The sequence below is a fragment of the Ipomoea triloba genome, chromosome 5 (genome assembly GCF_003576645.1).
Source record: "Ipomoea triloba cultivar NCNSP0323 chromosome 5, ASM357664v1".
In the NCBI taxonomy this organism is placed as follows: Eukaryota; Viridiplantae; Streptophyta; class Magnoliopsida; order Solanales; family Convolvulaceae; genus Ipomoea; species Ipomoea triloba.
The window spans coordinates 7,098,060-7,107,720 of NC_044920.1; the positions used below are offsets into that span (position 1 = coordinate 7,098,060).

General features: G+C 29.3%; 1 protein-coding gene across 3 annotated transcripts in view; it reads left to right on the plus strand.

The window, feature by feature from the left end:
* Positions 1–9,202: 9,202 nt before the first annotated feature.
* The window catches only part of LOC116019037 (mediator of RNA polymerase II transcription subunit 20a-like), a 6,790-nt gene continuing 6,331 nt past the window's right edge, over positions 9,203–9,661 (plus strand). For all 3 annotated transcript variants that reach the window (XM_031259102.1, XM_031259103.1, XM_031259101.1), the window contains exon 1: positions 9,203–9,409. The gene's annotated coding sequence lies outside the window, so the exon portion shown is untranslated. The remainder of the gene's footprint in view (positions 9,410–9,661) is intronic.

Sequence of the window (9,661 nt, forward strand, 5' to 3'; positions counted from 1 at the left end):
ATGCACTTTCGCTACAGCAACACTTAAACCCGAACGTCTTGCACCCAGCTACGTTCACGAGCGTCTTGCACCCCAGCTACGCCCTTCAACCAAGTGTTTTGCACCCAGCTACACTTAGTCTCCACAAGTGTTCTGCACAAAGCTGCACTCCTCCGAGTAATTCGCACAAAGCAATCAACCAAGTGTTTTGCACCCAGCTACACTTAGTTTCCCCCGAGTGTTTTGCACAAAGCTACACTCCTACTATTCTCAAGAAATAAAGTGTTTCTTTTCTAAGACTTGATTTCTCTCGTGTATAGCTCACTGCTTAGCACTTTCAAAACTGATATCACTTGTTGTGCATTCAGTGCTAATATTTTTTGTGTCGTGCTCTTTTTTCACGTATCTGCTTTCTATTGAATTCCTCACGTCTGCTAATTGTATCAAGTCTTCTTGGGTTTATATAGCTAAATTAGCTATTTGCCCGTTGTAATTCTTCAGAGCATTAAATGCTTTCAGATGGTCTTTGTCAACTTTGATGGCTCCGTCAGATGAATTTGAATTTTTGCTTCTGATAATCCTCCAACGTTCTTCTGCAATCACTGATATGATTTTCCTTGTAACTTGTAGCCATCCATCTTTGACTTTGGTAGTGTAAACTCTTGACTTTGTTCATAATCCATAAGTCAGGCTGCTCTGAAAATATATCCGTTCGGTGATTCTTGCTTGAGCATAATTGATGCCTCTGAAAAGTATACTGACTTTTCTCATGATGATTTTCAGCTCCTTGTAGCAAGATAAATTTGAATTCACCTTCTGGAATAAAAAAATAGACCATCCTATTTTCCTTCTTGGTTATGCCAAACTTAGCCTCAAAAATGATTTTTGTTCTTCCCCCTATTGATTTGGGTTTCACGTAAATCATGCATGGCATACTAGGTTGACCATTAAGTGTAGGTCATCCTCATCCTCCTTTCAAGAATGTACATAGTTAGCCTCATCTCCAAAATGACTTGTAGCTAAGTCATCCTCATCCTCCTTGAATTAATTCCAATAGGCTAAGTCATCCTCATCCTCATTCTTGAACTTAAATTCGGTCAAGTCATCCTCATCTCCCATCTTGATTTAATTCAAGTCATCCTCTTCTTATTTTGAATTTCGGCCAAGTCAACCTCATCTCCAATCTTTAATTTTCGGCCAAGTCATCCTCTCTTTAATCTTGAGCTAGTCATCCTCATCTCCATGAATTAAAGAGGCAAGGTCATCCTCATCACCAAAAATATTTTCCTTGCATGGTTTAGCCTCTAAAATATTTTGTGAGGGAACCCATTCGAGATTGACTTCAATTTTGACTTTTAATTGCAACATCTTCATCACGAATTAATTAATTCTCTCAAAGAATTAATTCTTGCAATTCGAACCGTTGACTTGCTCCGGGATGTCTTCGAGTCTTGATCAATCTTCCAAATTCTCCTCCATTTATAAAGTGGAAGCGAATGACTTACAAGTATAAATTAAAAATTTATACTATTGTAATTTCCGCTTAACCGATTCGCCTCGTACTCGACGTAATCCTATACTAGACTCAAAATAAAATTGGGGATCTAATATTACATTTTTGGTTCATCAAAACAATTACAATATATTCCTAACAGTTTTGTTATATCAACTTCAACACAAACCCGAGCAAATTTTCCTCTTGGTGCTATACTAGTAGTGTTATCCACCTTAATCGGTCTACCTATCTTATCTGCAATCTTCATCAAGAAATCATCGTCAAAATATTCAATTGGAAGAGAGGGAAACCTTACCCACACCAAGAGTTTCTCAGTTCTATCTGTATGAGGATCAAAGTTTGGCCTCCATTCTTGGACTATCAAGTAGTGGTCAAGAATCATCCATGGCCCTTCAAACTTGGCAAACTCGTAATCTTATATCAGTTTAAATTTGGCCAGATAATATTCCTTCTCCAAATCGATAAGTTCCATGTTGCCTTATGGTTTCCACATGGTTTGTATAAAAGCGACGAAGTAAGTAGTTATAGCCAACAGACTTCCCAAGAACTCGTATAATCAGGGTGCGACGCCATGGCCGCCTGAGTTGTATCTTCTCAGCATTCATAACAATAATTCTGGGGCATGTAGGATTATCCTCGAACTCTGTGCTGTCTTCCTCAGAGACAATGTCTTCGTCGTTGGGTTGATTCTCTTCTTTGTTGGATTGTAGAAATACACCCAGACTCTGTTTGTATGTAAGTGGCGCTGGTAACTTTGGACCAGCCAAGGAGTGATTGCCGGCTATTGCCACCAGAGATTCAAGGACAACTTCTAGTTCTTCGGTGGTTTCGGCGGCGGGTAGTACTGTCAAAGCGGGCTGGCCCGCCCCATCGCGGGCCTAATTTCTAGCAGGCTTTTGCGGCTCGGCCCGTTAGGCCCGCGGGCTGGGAATCATGTAACCCTAATCCGCCCCACGCAGGTTCGCGGGCCCCGCGAGCTTTTTTTATTTTTTTTTTTAGAGTATTGTCAAACTTTACATGAGTGCATGATATATCAAATAAATCAAGTAACGTGACATATATCATATTCGCAGGTAAGCAATGTATATAAAGAAAGCCAGTACTTTAATTTAGAGCACAGAACTTTATATATTTGTTGAGAGACAGAGAGTACATTATATATATTGCAGCACTATATAAAGTTTAAAAAATCAAGATAGACCTTTAACTGTGGTGGATTTACTATTTGCAAATTGAGAATATGTGTTTTCCCAATAAAGAACCAATTCATGCGTAAAACCTATGAACTCATATACATTGCTGCTTCAGTGCTTCTTTCTTCAGTGCTGCTGCGGGTGGCGGATGACGGCTGGCTTGCGAATCTGGTTGTGCTAGTCTGCTATCGTCTTTACGTATTGGGGAGTATTTAATTATATATATATCTTCTTTTTTTAATTACTTAACTCACGGGCCGGCCCGCAGCCCGCGCGGGTTAGCCCGCGCGGGTTAGCCCGCCCCGTTAGGCCCGTATTTTCGCGGGCCTATTTTTCCATGACCCTAACCCGCCCCACCATGGGACGGGTGCGGCCCGGCACGCGGGCTTTGGCCCATTTTGACAGTACTAGCGGCGGGGGTCATGCTACCAACTCGTTTCGATTTCTTGGTGTTCCGTTCAAGGAGATCTTGAACCTTCGGTGAGCGTTCCCTTGGTTCCGACGAACCAGTTGCAGAGAGCATTTCGAAAACGTCTTACTTTTAAATTGTCAAACTTAGTCTAAAAATGATAGTATAAATAAATACTACTTTTGGTAATAAAAATTTATACATTTTAAATCATATTAATAAAGAAATACGATTTACCTTTAAAGTGAACAACTGTGATGTAGTCTAAAAATATTACGCGATAGTTTCCCGCTTTGATTTATTGGGTTATTTGAATGTCTTCTTTGTCAACAAATCTTCACCAAATAGTTAATATGATTTTCTTCAATTTTTTTTAAAATTGTTTTCCATGTTATTAATAAAATACTTGATAAATAAATATATAACATTATTTTGTATTATAACTTTGATAATGAAAACAATGAATAATGTAGTGAATATAATTAATTAATGAATTTGAAGGTAATGAATCTTTGCATTGTACAAAATAAAGACAATATAATTAATGAAATTATATTTTTTTTTAATTTTTTAATAATAAATAATTTTATTTTTGAATAAAGGCATTGTAAACATGTAATTCTAAATTAAAGAAATGTATATGTATTATTAATTGTTGTTGTAGCTACTAATGTATTTAATTTAATAAAGTAATAGAGTTGAGTACTTACTTTTCAATAATATACTCTAACATATTCGTAGTAAGAAAGAATATATTGTATTATGAATTGTATTACCATGTACAATTGTAATACGAATATGAATTGTATTACCATATTTTACAATATTATGCAAACATTAATAGTATATGAGTATTTTGAGCGGGAAGTTAAAATTGAGTATTTTATTTTTATTAATGGTATAGAAAATATAGTTATATAGATATAGATAGATATAGATATTTTATTTATTATTATATTTAAGATAAGATATTATAATCTATACTATATATAAAAGCAATATCCTCCTCCAAAATTTTCCCACCCAAATGTAGGGGTATTTTAGTAATATGGTAATTATTAATTATTAATATTTATTAATATAGAATAATAATATTAATGGTAATCATAATGGTAATGGTAATAAATGGTAATGGTAATCATAATCGTAATGGTAATAAATCGTAATTATAATAAATTGTTATTGATCATAATCGTAATGGTAATTATTAATTATTAATATAGAATAATAATATTAATGGTAATTGTTATTGGTTTTAGTAATTGGTAATTATTATTATTATTATGCTAGAAATAGAAATTATGATAGAATAATTATGATTGGTAATTGATAATTGTAATTGGTAATAAACAAATGTAATTGTAAACAAGTAGGTATTGGAATATAATATATATGGAATTCAAATATTTATGGAATATAATATAATGGAGGTTTTCATTCATATATAATAGCACTGTCTTTCTCTCTTTATGGCTATAAATACAAGAAAAAATCCAGTCAACCACCACCACCAGTTTTCATCTCTCTTAGTTCTGTTGTTTTTTGTTTATGAAAGCATCAATGTACATAGGAAAAACCACCATTCTCCATTTTTTTTACTATTCTTATCTTATCTTATCTTTTTTTTTTGTTACATTCATTGCAGGTTCTTATATTTTGCAATTACAAGCGCTGGGGTTAATTGTTGGTAGCTTCAATTGCTAGAAGGTAAGCTAATTTGTCAAATAACTACAACTTTTATTCTCAGTATTAACTATTCTTTTTTAATTGATTTTTTAAACTATTCTTTTATATTTGAAATCTTATATTTCCAGCTCTCTTAATCCTTTAATTACAAATGCAGATATTTGGAGCCTAATAAGCAATGTGATGCAAAAGATAGTGGATCTGTATAGAGATGTGAAAGTTGAGAAGCAATTAATAAAATAGAAAATGGTTTCCTGTTAGTAAACAAGCCCATGTTTTGGGGCATTAAAGATTTCACATTTTAAATTTGTGTAATTTATTTAAATCTTAACATTTCATGCATGATTTTACATTACTTTGAATATGCAGTTGTTTTATTCGTTTATTCATACCATGTTCAGAGGTGAAATTATAATTAAAATAAAAAAGAATATTAAAAAAATAATTAACTAAAAATTAAACGCCACGAAATTTAGGCCATTTGAATAGTAAATTAATATTAATATTTGATTGAAAATTGAACGAAAAAAGAAATGAATTTATTTCGACAATTAAATTATTATAATTATATTAATCATATTAATATTTATGAAGGAAAAAGAAAATGAATATATTAATATTTCTTTGGAAATATAATTGGAAATTATATTTTTTATAATTATATTACTTATTGATTATATGGAAATGAATATTAAAATCTTTTTATGAATGAAAAAGGAAATAAATATTACACACGGGAATATGTTATTAATATTATGTTACTAATGTTACTAATTGGCACATGAATCAGGCCAAATGAAAAAGGAGATTAATAATAAAAATTCACTATAAATATAACATAGCTTCCCCTATGCAAAAATTAGTAACCACCAAATGAAATATTAGGAAAAAATTATGAAGGAGAAAGAAATGGAAATTAATATATTTATTCCTTTTATGAAGAAAAAAGAAAATGAATATATTCATGATTCACTGGAAATATAATCGACAATTATATTATAATTTACTTCTACTATACTAATAAGAGCCAAAGAGAGTTAGGCCTAAAATGGGGGTAAAAAAAATGGCGGTCAAATTATTTAATCAAATGGATGGTTCAGATCAATTATTTAATCAAATAGATGGTTAAGATAATTCAGATTAATATTATTAATAGAGATTACCTAATTTAACCTTAATTTTATGATTATCAGTTAAGTTTTCCGTTAAATATTCCCTTTTCCGTTAATATTCCGTTAACTTTTAACTTACCCATTAATTTCTATAAGAAAGGTCTTAGGTTCGAACCTCATCTCAATCAAATTTGACATAATTAAGTTTCTCAGTCTATTTTACTCTTATTAAATTAAATAAATTAGTAGCTACAACAAAAAATGATACATATGTATTTCTTTAATTTAGAATTATGTGTCTACAATACCTTTATTTGAAAAAATTATTCATTATCAAAAAATTAAATTAAATAAAAGAAAATAATTTCATTAGTTATATTGTCTTAATTTTCTCTCATGCAAAGATTCTTTACATTCGAATTTATTAATTAATATTCATTACATTGTTCATTATCTTATTTTTACAATATCTTGTAATTACATATCAAAGTTATAGTACAAAATAATGTTATATATTTATTTACCAAGTATTTTATTAATACTATGAAAAAAAAATTTAAAATAATTTGAAGCTAATTATATTAACTACATGGGGATTGGTTGACAAAGAGAATACTCAAATAATAACCCAACAAATTGAAGTGGAATCGCTCTATTTTACTCTTATTGAATTAAATAAATTAATAGTTACACCAAAAAATGATACATATGTATTTCTTTAATACCATGAAAAAAATAAAAAAGAATAGTTTGAAACCAATCATATTAACTACCCGGGGGATTTGTTGACAATGAAAGTACTCAAATAACCCATTACCCAACAAATTGAAGCGAGAAACTTACCTTTTAATATCTTTGGAATATATAATATTTTAAATTTTCAAATTTTTATTAATTTATTTAATCTTTTTTTCTTAAAATATGGATTTTTTTATTCACAATAACTCATTCAACAATAATGATTGAACAAAATGAACCCCAAGCAGAATACCTAAAGGAAAGTCCATAGCTACTATATCATAATCTCATTGCATGACGTTGTCATCTATGCTACCAACAATAACCGAATTGCAAATAACACACTACCAACAAAAAGGAAAAGAACAAATAGTAAAGATGAAGACAATGACAATGTTACTCAAAAGAGAATTAAGAACACTTAGAAAAATTCAAATGAAAAGTAGTATTTATTTAGACTATCATTTTTAGACCAAATATTTAGACTATCGATTTTACAAGGTTGCAAACATTTATTTTAGTAATAATTATAATGAATTTTCTATATTATCTTGGATTCATATACTTTGAGTTAGATATTTAAATAAAAAAATTCGACATTCAATTACCCATGTATAAACTTCTCAAATATAATCTTGCATTGATATACTTTCAAATATTTATTTAAATATAAACATTGGGCATTAACCCATACGCGGAATGCGCGTATAAAACTAGTTATAATTATAATTATATTAATTATTTAGAAGGAAAAACAAAATGAATTTATTAATATTTCACTGAAAATATATTCAACAATTATATTTTTATAATTATATTAATTTTTAATCATATGGAAATTAATATTAAATTTTATGAACGAAAGGAAATAAATATTACACGGGAATCTGTTATTAATATTTTCTTACTAATTGGCAAGGAATCAGGCCAATTAATTGGTAATTATCCGAAAAAAAGAATGGAAAGCAATATTAATTCTTTTGATGAAGGAAAAAGGAAATGAATATACTCAAAAGAAAATGGAATATTATGAAAAATAAAATGAATATATTAATATTTCACTGGAAATATAACACAATTCTTCCCTACGAACAAATTAGTAACCACCAAATGAATGATTAGGAAAAAATTATAAAGGAAAAAGAAATGTAAAATAATATTAATTCTTTTTATGAAGGAAAAAGGAAATGAATATATTCAAAAAGAAATGAAATATTAGGAAAAACGAAATGAACATATTAATATTTTACTGAAAATATAACACAACTTTCTCTACGAAAAAATTAGTAACCACCAAATGAAATATTAGGAAAAAATTATGAAGGAAAAAAATGGAAATGAATATTAACTTTTTTATGAATGAAAATGAAAATGAATATATTTATAAGGAAATGAAATATTAGGAAAAATGAAATGAATATATTAATATTTCACTGGAAATATAACACAACTTTCCATATGTAAAAAATTAGTAACCAACAAATGAAATATTACGAAAAAATTATGAAGGAAAAAAAAGGAATGGAAATCAATATTAGTTCTTTTTTATGAAGGAAAAATGAAATGAATATATTTAAAAGGAAATGAAATATTGGAAAAAACGAAATGAATATATTAATATTTCACTAGAAATATAGCATAGCTTTCCCTACAAAAGAATTAGTAATCAACAAATAAAATACTAGGAAAAAATTATGAAGGAAAAATGAATGACAATCAATAATTCTTTTTATGAAAGAAAAAGGAAATGAATATATTCAAAAGGAAATTAAAATATTAGGAAAAATGAAATGAATATATTAATATTTCATTGGAAATATAATCGACAATTATCTTATTATAATTATATGAATTAAATATTAATTAATTATATTAATTATTAATTATATTAATAAATACTACTCCATAATAATTAATATTTATTAACTAGACTAGAAGGTTGAACAATCCTCTCACCAACTTTAGATGTCGTTAATCAAATTAAGTAGTACGCGTGTGACATGAACACTGCAGAAGGTCGAACATATTTAATATATAATAATAATTTTTGTATATACGAATTGATATTCCTGTTAACGAAAAATAATTAATTTAGTGTAATTGACTAATAATAATTGCCTAATAATTATTATGGTAATTAAATTAAATATTGGACCTTGAATGTATTTTTATACTCCGTAATAATTAAAGTTAAATTATTTCTCATTTTTCTATACTTATTTTTTAATAATATAATTACTTAAGTTATATAAATATCAATCTTTTATAGATAATTGTAAACAAACAAGTAATATATTATTCAATTAATTGAGTGATACTTTTGCAGTAATCTTATAATCAAATAAATGTACATGTTCAATATTAGATTTTTTAAAATAATTTTATCTTGTTTAAAAAAAAATAATTTTATTTTTAATTTTATTATCTAAATAAATAATAAAATAACTTAAAATATTATAACGTGAAAATACTAATTATATATTGTATTATAGATTATAGATTTATAGATAGTAGATTCTTTTTTTCTACTTTTGCAGTTGTACATTGTATATTTGTATGCTGGAGAACTTTCCCCGCTGTGTCTTCTTTTGCTTCACACCTTCAGCCTAGTCCGTCTTCACTCTTCCGCGAGGCAGCGAGCAGAGTGCGCCATAGCCCGCAGGCCGCCGCAGCAGCGAGCCAGCAGCTCCGCCGGACCGCCGCCACCGCGCGACCGCAGATTCGCAGACCACAGCTCCGTCGTCAGTCGTGAAGCAGCAGCTCCTCGCCTCCCCAGGTTCGAAATTTCGAAGTTAAACCTGTACTAATTCCATTAGTCCCTAAATATGTATGAATATTTCTTATTAGATTTGTCAATTGTTAAAATTAATTGGTGAAATTTATTTATACTATATGAATTGTGAAATTCCTTTGATGTTTATGTTTTGACTTCAATACTTCATGCCAAATGGCACTTCTCGAAAAGCCGACTTTGTCCTAGGGAAATGAAAATTGAAATGATTATGTGTGGGGGGGGGGGGGGGGGGAC